Here is a 14,139-nt window from a genome sequence, read left to right as displayed (position 1 = left end):
AGAGAGAGAGGGAGACAGAGGATTTGAAGTGGGCTCTGCACTGACAGCAGAGGGCCTGATGTGGGGCTGGAACTCAAACCGTGAGATTATGACCTGAGCCAAGGTTGGAGGCTTAACCGACTGAACCACCCAGGTGCCCCTGGATGTGGGCTCCCTTCTTAACAGCCAGAAAGGGGGAAGAGAGAAGGAAAACCAGCATTGATGCTGGGTAATGAACCAGGTGGTCAAGCTCTGGGGGCATAGAGCAGAGGACAAGGGTGACAGCAGATTTGGAATGGGAAGTGGAATAATTAGCATATTGTCACATTCTTCAACCCAGCTTTAAGGTGGTGCTGGTGTTCTGCTTTAAGGTGAATGTAGAAAACAGGATGGAAGCAACTTGAAAAACAGGACTTTTCAAGAGCCACTAGAAGCATGGTTACACAAACTGTAGCATGGCCAAGAGGCTGGAAATGTCATCCAATCAGAGAGTCTCTTTAATTTCCTGCTTGACGGGCTCCCACTGAAGAGAAAGGGAAAATGGTGTGAAGGCTTTGTGATCCAGGTGTGATTCCTCAGAAGCTGCCTCTTTTTTGATTTGCTGCCTCCCATTTTGCAAAAATGTAAAACATTGTGGAGAGACCTGGGCACCTGAAGGGACAAGCCAGTGGGCGCCATGATGGCAGTTATTGGAGCCACAGCATCTCAAGTCTCTGAAAAGAAGGAAGAGGGACCAAGGAGAGAATGAGGAATGGGCCTCACAGAGTTCAATGCTGTGTGTTCCATTCAGGGACCCCTCAGTTGCAGACCCTGCGATGGGGACTTGGGGTAATTTACTTGGAAGGCAGAAACAGCAAACATAGATGAGAAAATGGGAAGAGTAAAACAGAAGATAAAGAAAATCCAAGAACCTGAGAAACTCTATTGAATATATTTTGGGATCAACCCACTAAGGGACAAAGAGGTTGGGTCATTGACCCTCCAACTCTTATTCTTCATTAATTGAGAATTGTTCCCACAAGACATCTCCAGGTTGTTGATACTTGTGTTGGAACACGTTCTGAAATGTCACAGAAGCCAGCAGATGAGAAGAGAGACACAGGACGTGCAGGTGGCAAGCCGTCAGCAGGCCAGGAGCTGCCAACCAGAGCTGCAGATGAATTCAGGTGGGCCAAGAGGTTATGAACCAAACAAGTTATAACTCAAGGTCATCCTGGCTCATCATCTGAGAAGACTGAATCTGATGAGTGAGGCCAAGAATGGCCTTCATGAGGTAGAAGCTTCTGAGGCTGGTGAGAATTGGAACCAGCCATTCAAAAACCAACTAAAAATTAAGAGTCTATTAACATGACTTAACTCTTGCACTAACTCTTGCCCAGGAAAATGAAGCTGCTATGTGTCAGGAAGGTAGTAGGCTGAGAAATGGCCTACTCTACTGGGGTCTAGGGCTGCTGTAACCAATTACCACAAACTGGGTGACTTAAAAAGAAAAACAGAAATTTACTGTCCCATGGTTTTAGAAGCCAGAAGTCCAAAATTAAGGTGTCAGCAAGGCCATGTGTTCCTCAAGCCTCTAGAGGAGAAATCTGTCCAATGCCTATCTTTTAGTTTCTGGTTGTTGCAGCGATCCTTGGCGTCCCTCAACTTATAGGCACGTAACTCCGGTCTCAGCCTCCTCTCTGCAGGGTGTTCTGTCCTCCCTGTCAGCATCTGCTGCTTTGTCTGTCTTCTTATAAGGACACTAGTCCCTGGATTAGCCCCCTCCCTGCCCCCCAAGCCAATATGACCTCACCTTAACTAATCGCATCTGCAAATACCTTGTTTCCAAACTAGGTCACATTCTTAGGTTCCAGATGGACATGAATTTGGGTAACACCATCCAACACAATATACCCCCTAAAAGTCAATGGAACCTGTGAATATTACCTTATATGGTAAAAGAATGGACATGACTTTATATGCCAAAATATGTGTGTGAATTAAGGATTTTGACAGGAGGAGTTTATCCGGGATTATCTGGATGGACCTAAGTGCAATCATTTGCACCCTTCTAAGAGGGAGGCGGAGAGTGTTTGGAGACAGACACACTCCTAGAGGAGCAGGTGATGTGATGATGGGGGAGAGGATGTTGTAGCCACAAGCTCAGGAATGCCAGTAGCCCCAGAAACTGATTCTCCCTTAAGGCCTCTGGAAGGAGGCGTGTCCCTCACAACTTCTAGGTTTCAGACTTCCGGCCTTCAGAACTGTGAGAGAATAAATTTATATTGTGTTAAGTCACCCAATTTGTGACAACAGCCTCAGGAAACTAACATAAAGAACTTCCTGAAGACCATTAATTTGATGTTAGAATATCCCGCTTTGCCTAATGAGAGTAAAGACCCCTTCTTGGTGCAATAAATAACATCGAACAACTGTCTCTTCGAGATTTACCTCGAAACTGCCAACCCCACCAAGCTCTAGCCACTAATCTTCAACTATTCTGTCACCTATTTGCCCAACCCAATAAAGCCCCTAGATCAAGTGACCCGGAATAAACCCAACCCCATAGATTACTTGCTAGGCCTTCCCACTTCTAATAAATCTATTAAGACTCTATTAAGGTAGTAATCTCCCTTACTGTAATATTTTTGGGAAGCCGGCTTTCAATGTCTAGCAGCATGGGACACAGCCTTAGTAATTGCCAAGGGCAAAATAGAGATTTGGGGCTCCCGCCAAGAGACTAAGATTCCACAGATGTTGAGAACATTGGTCTTTAGCCTCGGAAACAGTGATCTCCAAATGTTGTGACAGCACATCTTCACTAGTAAATGATGTTTAAGTTACAAATATCTAATATGTGTATTTATCTTTATTTCTTCTATAAAGTATTTATAATTTCTACTATTTGAATACATTAAAAAAGACAAAAAGATAAAATGTAAAGGTTTGAAATAGAAATAAAATGAAAACAAGTGCTGTAAAATAATTTAAGAAAATCATGAAAGACTTTGAAATGTTACTAGGTGTCCTTTCAGTGGAATGCTGAACATTATCTAGCAAACTCTCCAGGGTTATCTGATTCTATAGAGTTTTACACCTTTGACTGCTTGGACTAGGCCGTTTTACAACCCTGGAAATTGTAAGAAATTGATGATAATGCAATTATTACTTTTTTGCACAGCAAAAAATGCAGAATTTTGTTCAGTAGAGATAAAATTGATTTATATCCTATAGAAATATGTGGTTTTCTGTGCTATAGGTTATTAACCAGTTCTGTAACCATTAGCAAATTCATTTTAGCATTCCTGACTGCCTATAAATGTCTGCTTTCCAGATTTTCCTTTGAACTGGATTAAGCAATGTGCGGGTCCTCTCGTTAATTAATAAGATACATAAAATCTTTGACACACGTTTACTTTACATATTTATGCCAGTCGTAATTTTATCTTTTTTGAAAGATAAAACCTTTTTGAAAATTATCCTTTAACAAATGAAGACAAATGGTTTTTTTTTTAATTTTTTTTTTTTACGTTTACTCATTTTTGACAGACAGACACAGCACAAGCAGGAGAGGGGCAGAGAGAGAGGGAGACACAGAGTCTGAAGTCAGGCACCAGGCTCCAGCTGTCAGCACAGAGCTTGATGCAGGGCTCAAACCCACGAACCATGAGATCATGACCTGAGCCAAAGTCGGATGCTCAACCAACTGAGCCACCCAGGCGGCTCAAATGTCTTTTAAAAGACAAATGTGTCTTTTTAAAAAAATCTTGATTTGGGACTCCTGAGTGGCTCAGTCGGTTAAGCATCCAACTCTTACTTTAGGCTCAGGTCATGATCTCACGTTTTGTGAGTTTGAGCCCCACATCAGGCTCCATGCTGATAGCACAGGGCCTGCTTGCAATTTTCCTTCTCCTTCTCTCTCTGCCCCTCCCCTGCCTGTGTTCTCTCTCTCTCTATTAAAATAAATAAATAGGGGCGCCTGGGTGGCGCAGTCGGTTAAGCGTCCGACTTCAGCCAGGTCACGATCTCACGGTCTGTGAGTTCGAGCCCCGCGTCAGGCTCTGGGCTGACGGCTCGGAGCCTGGAGCCTGTTTCCAATTCTGTGTCTCCCTCTCTCTCTGCCCCTCCCCCATTCATGCTCTGTCTCTCTGTGTCCAAAAAATAAATAAAAAACGTTGAGAAAAAAAAATTTTAAATAAATAAAAATTATTTTTAAAAATCTTGATTTAACCCTTTGTGATATACTTTAATCTTTTGCGATATACTCGGTTTAAGAGTCTGGTTCTTCATTTAGTTAATGTTGATACTTGGTTTTAATGGATGCCATAGCTGGAAAAAAATTAACTTTGCAGAGATAAGTTGGCCCAAATGTGAAATTATAATGCTCATTGTTCAATCCCACTCCAATCATGTAAATGTCTTTGACAAAACAACAACTCTCTTCCCTGATATTCACCAGTTATTGTAAACTAGTAAGAATGTGTTATGTTTTTCTATTTCAAGTATGTGTGTAATCAAATGGGCTCATATCCCAGCGAAACTTTTTATTTAAGAGATTTTTAAATGGGTTAAAAATGCAGTTTCTCAGTTTAATAACTGCAGATGTGAGAGTTACCATAGTTTTCACATATAATTCATTCTGAAGAGAAAAATTACATAATGTTAAAGTATTTCCTCACATCCAGTTTTTCAGTGTTCTCTCCATAACTCAAGTTTCATTTAAAAAAATAGTGATTTTTCACTCATTGTTAAATCATCACCTTTACCTTGAAGGCATAGGATAAGTATATTAATTAATCTTTATTTGAGAGAGAGAGAGAGAGAGAGAGAGAGAGAGAGACAGGACAGCACGTGCAAGCAGGGGAAGGGCAGAGGGAAAGAGACAATCTCAAGCAGTCTCCATGCTCAGTGTGGAACCTGATGCAGGGCTTGATCTCACGACCCTAGGATCATGACCTGAGCCAAAATCAAGAGTCAGACGCTCAACCAACTGAGCCACACAGGCACCCTAATTTATTTTTTTAAAATATATGCTGTGTAACATAATATCGGCCACACGATTTTCATCACAGAAAGACCAGAAATTAAAGAAAAAAAAGTGTTATGACCTAAATTGTGTCTCTCTAAAATTCACATGTTGAAAACCTAAATCCCAATACCTCAGAATGTGACTGTTTGGAGATAAGGCCTTTCAAGAGGTGACTGAGTTAATATAAGGCCAATATAACTGGTATCTTCGTAAGACAAAGAGACAGCAGAAATGAGATGCACAGAGGGAAGGCCGTGTGAGGACCCAGTGAGGAGGCCGTCATCTGCAAGCCAAGGAGAGAGGTCTCAGGAGAGGCCGACCCTGCCAATGCCTTGATCTTCGACTTCCAGCCTCCAGAAAGGTGAGAAAATAAACTTCTGTTGTTTAAGCCACCCACTCTGTGGTATTTTGTTATGGCGGTCCTGGCAAACTAATTCACTGTGTAACTCCCCTTGAAGTTTGGCAATACTTCTCAATTATTTGCTGAGAAAACCAGGAAACACCTTGTGTTACAAAAGATGCTCACCTCTCTCTACAATATCATAGAGATCACACTATTTAGAGTCTTTCATATAACTTCTAAAGTCCCTTAATACGGGGATATAAACAACATAACATAACACATAGATTACAAAATGTTGCAGTGCCCCCAAAAAACAGAGAATGAGTAGGTCACCACTGTCGCCACGTTATGGAACTCCCATTATTCTATCTCTGACCCATATGATTATTTGACTTATGTCCTAGAAGAGGGCTCTGGATGCCAAGTTTCAAACCACAGATTAAATAATGCTCAATTTCTTTTTCTTTTCCTTAATAATAAAAACAAAATGCAAAGAAAAATTCCAATATTTTCCTGCCACACTCCAAAGAATCACTTTTTGCAAGCCTGGAATGCCCACGCTTGCCTTTGAGGCCATCACCGTAGACAAAGGGAGAGATTGAAAAGTTTAAACAAGAAAGACATGATTCCAAGTGATTACATTGGTGGCCCTTAAAGAAAATGAATTATAGGTGGATATAAATAAATGCAGTGAAGCCAGTTGAGAAAGAGGCTGATGAAATAATTTTCTAAGTGAGAAAGGATAAGAGTATAAAGTAAGAAAAAAGAGAAGGAGAAAGATTCCCAACATGTTGTAAAGTCATGCTGACTGGAACTGAGCAACAGATCAGTTGTGGGGCAAAGAGGGAGAATGGTAAATGAAAATGTTAAAGTTGGATTCAGGGTTTTGGGGTTGGGGAATGGGGAAGGAAGGTGAGACATATTTTCCATTTTATTCTTGTTGAGTATGAGGCACTTTAGAACATCTAGGTGGAATTGTTCACTGTGGAGTAGGATGTTTGTGTCTGGAACTCACAGGGGGAAATACAGTTAATTTTGTATTAATTAGAGAAATGATGGGGTATGGAGAAAAGAAAATATCCCATGCAACTTAAGACGACAATTAAAACAAAATTAGAGTCAATTCTCAATATTCTAGTGTCCATTTAATCTTATCCTTAATTGTAATCCGTCCACAGGAGCAGAATTCTGTTACTGCACAGGACCTAACTGGTTTGCCAAAGATCTTCCCTTTACCAAAGACATGGGGGGAGGGGCACTGGGGGGCTCAGTTGGTTAAGTGTTGGACTCTTGGTTTTGGCTCCGGTCATGATCTCACAGTTCATGGGTTTGAGCCCAGTGTTGGGCTCCTCACTGACAGTGCAGACCTGCTTGGGATTCTCAGTCTCTCTCTGCCCTCTCCCCTCTCTCTCTCTCTCCCTCTCAAAAATAAAAAAACAAGCATTAAAAAAAAAGAAAGAAAGAAAGAAAGAAAGAAAGAAAGAAAGAAAGAAAGGGAGGGAGGGAGGGAGAGAGCTGGGTATAGTAGGACTGTAAGAAAAGGAGACCAAACCTTGCCTCTAAGAGAGTTCTGTGCCTGAGTGGGTTCTGTGCCCCAACACTAAATCAACCAGCACACCTCGGGGGAAGCTTGCAACACAACTAACTCCTTCTAGAGAAATACTTGGTATTTCTTGGTATACCTTAACCAACGTTAACCTGCCCCTTGGTAAGAAAGAGTTAACTTTGTGTATTTCAGAGTCATCAGGATACTAGTGACAGCACAAGTCAATGGCGTGGATGAACTCATGGAGCAAAGGTATACCAAGATTTTCAAATGGTACTTATTCTGTCTCTTCTCAGCTGAGATCTTGAGAAAAGAGATGCCGACGGTTCCCATATTCCAAAGCAAGTGACTGGCCACCTAGTCAGGACTTGGAAGGAAATTTCCAAAAGATGACTTTCAACCCCTGATCTAATATCCCTCTTCAGGTTTAACAGGGTTGAAGCTGAAAAGCTTCTCAGAGAGAATTCTTACACGATTTCCTTAGGAGAAAGTTGTTTGAGTCTGTGGCATTTCTTTGTCACCCACTAAGAAGGAATAAAGGAGGGTAGGCCCTCTCCCCTCAAATAGTAAAAGGATCTTCAAAGAAACCATTTAGAGAATTTGATTGGTGCCCTCTGGTGTTTGGGGGACACACAGGACTGGTGTCTGCCTCAGACCCCAGGAATCTAAAGGTCAGAGACTGTGCTATGAACCTGAGGTTTCAGGGAAGAGAGAGATTGAGAGGCACAAGGAGTTAGTTACACTTCCACCAAGTGAGAACAAGGATGACTAAGTGTTTCTTGGGAACCAAAAGAGGATAACGGGGAAAAAAGTACCACACTCCACAATCATTTTAGACCATCCCTCAGAGCACCCAGGGAGGTGACATGATCTCACTCAGAGACAAGAACCAACGCAACATCTCAGGGAGGAAGTTAAGAGGCCACCCAGACATTAGCCTCATGCTGCCGGAAATGCAAGTGGACAGTCCTGTTGGTGGAATCTTCAAGGAACTCGTGGACATGCCCCATGAGGAAAACCAACATTGTACATAGAGCTAATCCAGAGAAAGCCGGTGCTGGACCGAATGCCGGTATCACACAAGAAAGACCTTTCTTAGCTCTTTACTTCTTTCTCCAACAGCTCTGGATGAGAGAGAGAGAGAGAGAGAGAGAGAGAGAACACATGAGTAAGCAAGAGTGCTCTGGGTGAGAGGGTGATAAAGAGCAAAGCGCTAAGTAAGCAGTCAGAGAAGAGGTGTGCACTTGCCAGTGTAGACTTCCACTCAGAAGGAGGAGCTTGTCGAGGGAACGGACAATACGAGTTTCCAATGATCTATGGAATTCTAATCATAAAACGGGACTGGCTATGTTAATGACTCAAATGAGACCATTTTGTGACTAAAAACGACCAGAGTCGTCAGCAGAGTCACGGGCTGGCCCTCGATTCCATCCGAGGACAGGGAAGAACAGCTCTGCAAGGCAGATGGGAAAGGACGGTGCGGTGAGAAATCCAGTTCTCTTCTCCCGTACTCCCTGGAGGTCTTTCCAGGTAATGGCTCTATGAGTTTAGACTGAAAATAGAAGAGTTCTAAGAAAGGAGTCTCCTCGAGCTGTGCCGTCTTAGGTGTGGCCAGCACAGGTGAGGATGAGACACTAGGAAAGAAGTATAAGGAGAGTAGGAGGGGAGCCATGAAGTGGCGGTGTCAGGGAAGTGGATGCCTTTTTCTTTCTTTAAATGCTACCCTGTTTTTCCTGTATCCTCACACACCGCCCTACCCATATGCATATTTAATGCAATCTTGGGACATCTGGCGGGCTACTGACAGAAAACTTGTGAACAGAACTGACAGAGCAGTCCTGCAAATAGTATCTTTTTTTAAAAAATTTTTTTAATGTTTATTTATTTTTGAGCGAGACAGAGACAGAAGGCGAGTGGGTTCGGGGCAGAGAGAGAGGGAGACACAGAATCCGAAGCAGGCTCCAGGTTCCGAGCCATCAGCCCAGAGCCCGACGCGGGGCTCGAACTCACGAGCTGCGAGATCATGACCTGAGCCGAAGTCGGATGCTCAACCGACTGAGCCACCCAGGTGCCCCCAAATAGTCTCTATCCAACTGTCTCACCCTTGAAGATTGTAGGACTCTCTACCAAAGTGGTCCTTGTTCCGTAGATATGTGAACAGTGAAATTGTGGGTCTCGGTTTATAACGTGCCCTGCTGGCACATTAGATGAAAGCACTCTGCTTTTCCTATGTCGTGTGAGCAGGTGAACGCAGCACATCACACCCTGATGAAGGGAGGAACAGGTGCCGTCTCTCCATTGGGCAGGTTGAAGGGGGTGGGATTAAAAAAGAAATTGACAGACTTGCTATCGCTAGAGCTAGGACAAGATACCAGGACTCTAGAATCTTGGAGGATTATTCTAGAACCTTTTGCTGTCTCCATGGGACACTGCTATTTAGTGATGCCTTTAATCTGCATGGCCCTTTACATTTATAGAGTATGGGTCACTCACTTTACTTGAAGTTTCTCCATTCCTCTGTAACATGTCAACTCTAGTTGTCCTAGGAGAACTACAAGCCAATATGAACATGATGAACATGGATGGAAAAATTCTCAACAAGATACTAGCAAATCGAATTCAACAGCATATAAAAAGAATTATTCACCATGATCAAGGGGGATTCATTCCTGGGCTGCAGGGCTGGTTCAATATTTGCAAATCAATCAATGTGATACATCACATTAATAAAAGAAAGGATAAGAACCATACAATCCTGTCAATAGACACAGAAAAAGCGTTTGACAAAATACAGCATCCTTTCTTAATAAAACCCTCAAGAAAGTCGGGATAGAAGGAACATACTTAAACATCATAAAAGCCATATATGAAAAACCCACAGCTAATATCATCCTCAATGGGGAAAAACTGAGAGTTTTCCCCGAGATCAGGAACGCGACAGGAATGTCTACTCTCACCGCTGTTGTTTAACATAGTGTTGGAAGTCTTAGCATCAGCAATCAGACAACAAAAGGAAATAAAAGTCATCAAAAGTGGCAAAGAAGAAGTCAAACTTTCACTTTTCGCAGATGACATGATATTCTACATGGAAAACCCAACAGACTCCACCAAAAGTCTGCTAGAACTGATACATGAATTCAGCCAAGTCACAGGATACAAAACCAATGTACAGAAATTGGTTGCATTTTTATACACCAATAATGAAGCAACAGAAAGAGAAATAAAGAAATTGATCCCATTTACAATTGCACCAAGAATCATAAAATACCTAGGAATAAACCTAACCAAAGATGTAAAAGATCTGTATGCTGAAAACTATAGAAAGCTTATGAAGGAAATTGAAGAAGATATAAAGAAACGGAAAAAACATTCTGTGCTCATGGATTAGAAGAATAAATATTGTTAAAATGTCAATACTACCCAAAGCAATCTACACATTTAATGCAATCCCAATCAAAATTGCACCAGCATTCTTCTTAAAGCTAGAACAAACAATCTTAAAATTTGTATGGAACCTCAAAAGACCCTGAATAGCCAAGGTAATACTGAAGAAGAAAACCAAAGGGAGAGGCATCACAACCACAGGCTTTAGCCTCTACTACAAAGCTATAATCATCAAGACAGTATGGTATTGGCCCAAAAACAGACACATAGACCAATGGAAAAGAATACAGAACCCAGAATTGGACCCAAAAATGTATGGCCAACTAATCTTTGACAAAGCAGGAAAGAGTATCCAGTGGACAAAAGCCAGTCTCTTTAGCAAATGGTGCTGGGAGAACTGGACAGCAACATGCAGAAGAATGAAACTAGACCACTTTCTTATACCATACACAAAAATAAACTCAAAATGGATAAAAGACCTGAATGTGAGACAGGAAACCATTAAAGCCCTAGAGGAGAAAGGAGGCAACAACCTCTTTGACCTCAGCCACAACAATTTCTTACTTGACACATCTCCAAAGGCAAGGGAGTTAAAAGCAAAAATGAACTATTGGGACCTCATCATGATAAAAAGCTTCTATACTGCAAAGGAAACAATCAACAAAACTAAAAGGCAACTGATGGAATGGTAAAAGATATTTGCAAACGACATATCAGATAAAGGGCTGGTATCCAAAATCTATAAAGAACTTGCCAAACTCCACACCTGAAAACCAAATAATCCAGTGAAGAAATGGGCAGAAGACATGAATAGACACTTTTTCAAAGAAGACATCCAGACAGCCAACAGACACAAGAAAAGATGCTCAACATCACTCATCATCAGGGAAATACAAATCAAAGCCACACTGAGATACCACCTCACACCAGTCAGAGTGGCTAAAATGAACAAATCAGGAGACTGGAGATGCTGGAGAGGATGTGGAGAAACGGAAACCCTCTTGCACTGTTGGTGGGAATGCAAACTGGTGCAGGCGCCCTGGAAACCAGTGTGGAGGTTCCTCAAAAAATTAAAAATTGAACTATCCTATGACCCAGCAATAGCACTGCTAGGAATTTACCCAAGGGATACAGGAGTGCTGATGCATAGGGGCACTTGTACCCCAATGTTTATAGCAGCACTTTCAACAATAGCCCAATTATGGAAAGAGCCTAAATATCCATCAACTGACAAATGGGTAAAGAAATTGTGGTTTATATATACAATGGAATACTACTTGGCAATTGCACCAACATGGATGGAACTGGAAGGTATTATGCTGAGTGAAATAAGTCAGTCAGAGAAAGACAGATATATATGTTTTCACTCATATGCGGATCTTGAGAAACTTAACAGAAAACCAAGGGGGAAGATAAGGGGGGAAAATAGTCATAAACAGAGAGGGAGGGAGGCAAACCATAAGAGACTCTGAAATACAGAGAACAAACTGAGGGTGGAAGGGGGGGTGGGGGAGAGGGGAAAGTGGGTGATGGGCATGGAGGAGGGCGCTTGTTGGGATGAGCACTGGTTATAGTATGGAAGCCAATCTGACAATAAATTCTATTTAAAAAAAAAATTCTAGTTGTCCTACAAAATCCAGCCCTTTGTCAGCACATCTTAAGTCTTTACTGAACCCCTTGAGCCATATACAATCTTAGACTATTTTAGATGCCTTTATCTCATTTAAATAAAATGGGAATAATGCGATTTCCTATTACATAGGAATGTTAAAAGAATTAAGAAGATATGGTGAGTGCCCAACACATAGAAGGCCTTCAGTGAGAGATTTATGGACAACTCCCAAAAAGAGTTCAGGGGACACCGAGTAAGGAAAAGACATTGCGAGGACTTTAGCTCAAACTTTAGGGGTATTCTTGTTCCCTCCCTCCTACCATCTAAATGGCAAGTCTTGCCCTACACAAGACCAACAGGAAGACACAATGCTTGTGTTCAATTCCTGCAACATAAAAACAAGGCTCAGGCGACTCCTCGGCCAAAGCCATTTCAAATGTGTCTGCCCCTTACTAAACTACAGCGATAAATACTATGTAAAGAGGCGAGGCTAAATGTCAAATGCAGAAACCAACTAGACAGTAGCAAAAACATGAGCTATTAAGCCCCTCTCTCTGATGTCAGGGGAACTTACCTGTTCATCTTTTTCAACAGGCACTGAAGTTGGAGTACTATTTGATGTGTTTTGTAAGTCAGCATAGCAACAGCAGGGATATATATATTTGAAGTATCGTGTATCTAAGCATCTCACCGAGTGCTTTTAATACCATCTTGTACCATACAGACCAGCAGGAGTTGGTATTTAATAAGACAGCTAGCAAGAGGTACAGTATCGCAGAAAAATCCCACCCATTTCCAGAGTTGACCGGCTGCAAGGCATTTTCATGAACTTCCACTCCCTGACCTTCAGAGCACCCATGGAAATTTTCTATTACAGTCCCATCTTAGACACAGGGGAAACCGAAACCAAGAGGGTAGGTAAAGAACCAACAATGAGATTGGATGGTCAAAAGCAAGGGAGAGCCTATGTCTTCTGGACCCAACTTCTACAACCTTGATTCCACGATGTGGCTGTCTTCGTTTTCAATATAAATACTTGTATGTTTCCCTGATTCAATCACAAGCATTCTGGGGACTGCAGAAGAGTGTGGCTAAGTCTCCATAGAAACTCAGCAATGACCCAGTGTTTTTATTATTGTATTATTATTTTTTATTACTATCTAGACTATTATCTAGATTTTTTATTATTTAGATTATTATCTACAAAATAAATTTCATTGATGATCCTATCATATATAAAATAGATTAAAGTAGGACTGAGCTTCCTTAATTACAAATTTTTAGATGCCTTCTGACCCTCTCAGCAGCCCCTTGACTCTTCCTCACTACAGCCTGAAATAACCCAATGCTTGGAGCACAGTTTGAAATGACTGATTCAGACCAACTGAGGAAACTGAGTCCTAAAGAGAGGAAGGGACCCACCAAAGGACTACTTTTTAAAAGCGTTCAGAGTCCTCTGACCTTTATTCTTTCATATAACCCTGTCATGTGTCCATGATAACATCATATTATGAGGAAATGGTCTGTGGTTTTCCCAGCTTTATCCAGAGAGTAAGAAATAGAGCTCAGCCTGCTTTGGATTCTGTGTCTCTCTCTTTCTCTGCCCCTCCCCTGCTCGCTCGCTCTCTCTCTCTCTCAAAAATAAATAAACATTAAAAAAAATAAAAAAGAATTGGAGCTCAGAATCTGACTCAGGGGCTCTGACTCTAACCTCCCTACCACCCCAGAGCTGCATTGCGGGCCTCTCATAAGGAAGTGAAAGGTATGCCTTTTGCCTTAAAGCAAAAGTTCACAAAGACCCAGACCTGTTTTGTGTGTTCTGAGAACCCAGCCTCCAGGGCCTATCAGGTCTTCGTATGTATTAAGCAGGCATCCCTTCACTGGTTTCTATTCCGGGTCACGTTCTCAGGGTTTAAACTCAGTACGGCAGGGGCACCTGGGTAGCTCAGTCAGTTGAGCATCCGATTTCGGCTAAGGCCATGATCTCATGGTTCCTGGGTTCCAGTCCCGCGTCAGGCTCTGTGCTGCAGGCTTGCCCAGAGCCTGGACCCCGCTTCAGATTCCGTGTGTCCTACTCTCTCTGCCCCTCCCCCGTTCACGCTCTGTCTCACTCTACCGCTCAAAAAAATAAATAAATGTTAAAAAAAAAAATTGTTCTTTAACTCAGTACTGCAAACATTCCTTGTGCTTGCCCCTCCTCTGCCACGCTGGGTGAAAATAATTATATATCACGTGGTTAATTTGTACCTGCTACTGCTCAGCGAGCT

Source organism: Panthera onca, chromosome F2 (assembly GCF_046562875.1).
Source record: "Panthera onca isolate mPanOnc1 chromosome F2, mPanOnc1 haplotype 2, whole genome shotgun sequence".
Lineage (NCBI taxonomy): Eukaryota > Metazoa > Chordata > Mammalia > Carnivora > Felidae > Panthera > Panthera onca.
The sequence above is the reverse complement of the archived record's forward strand: the minus strand, read 5'-3'. Positions refer to the sequence as shown.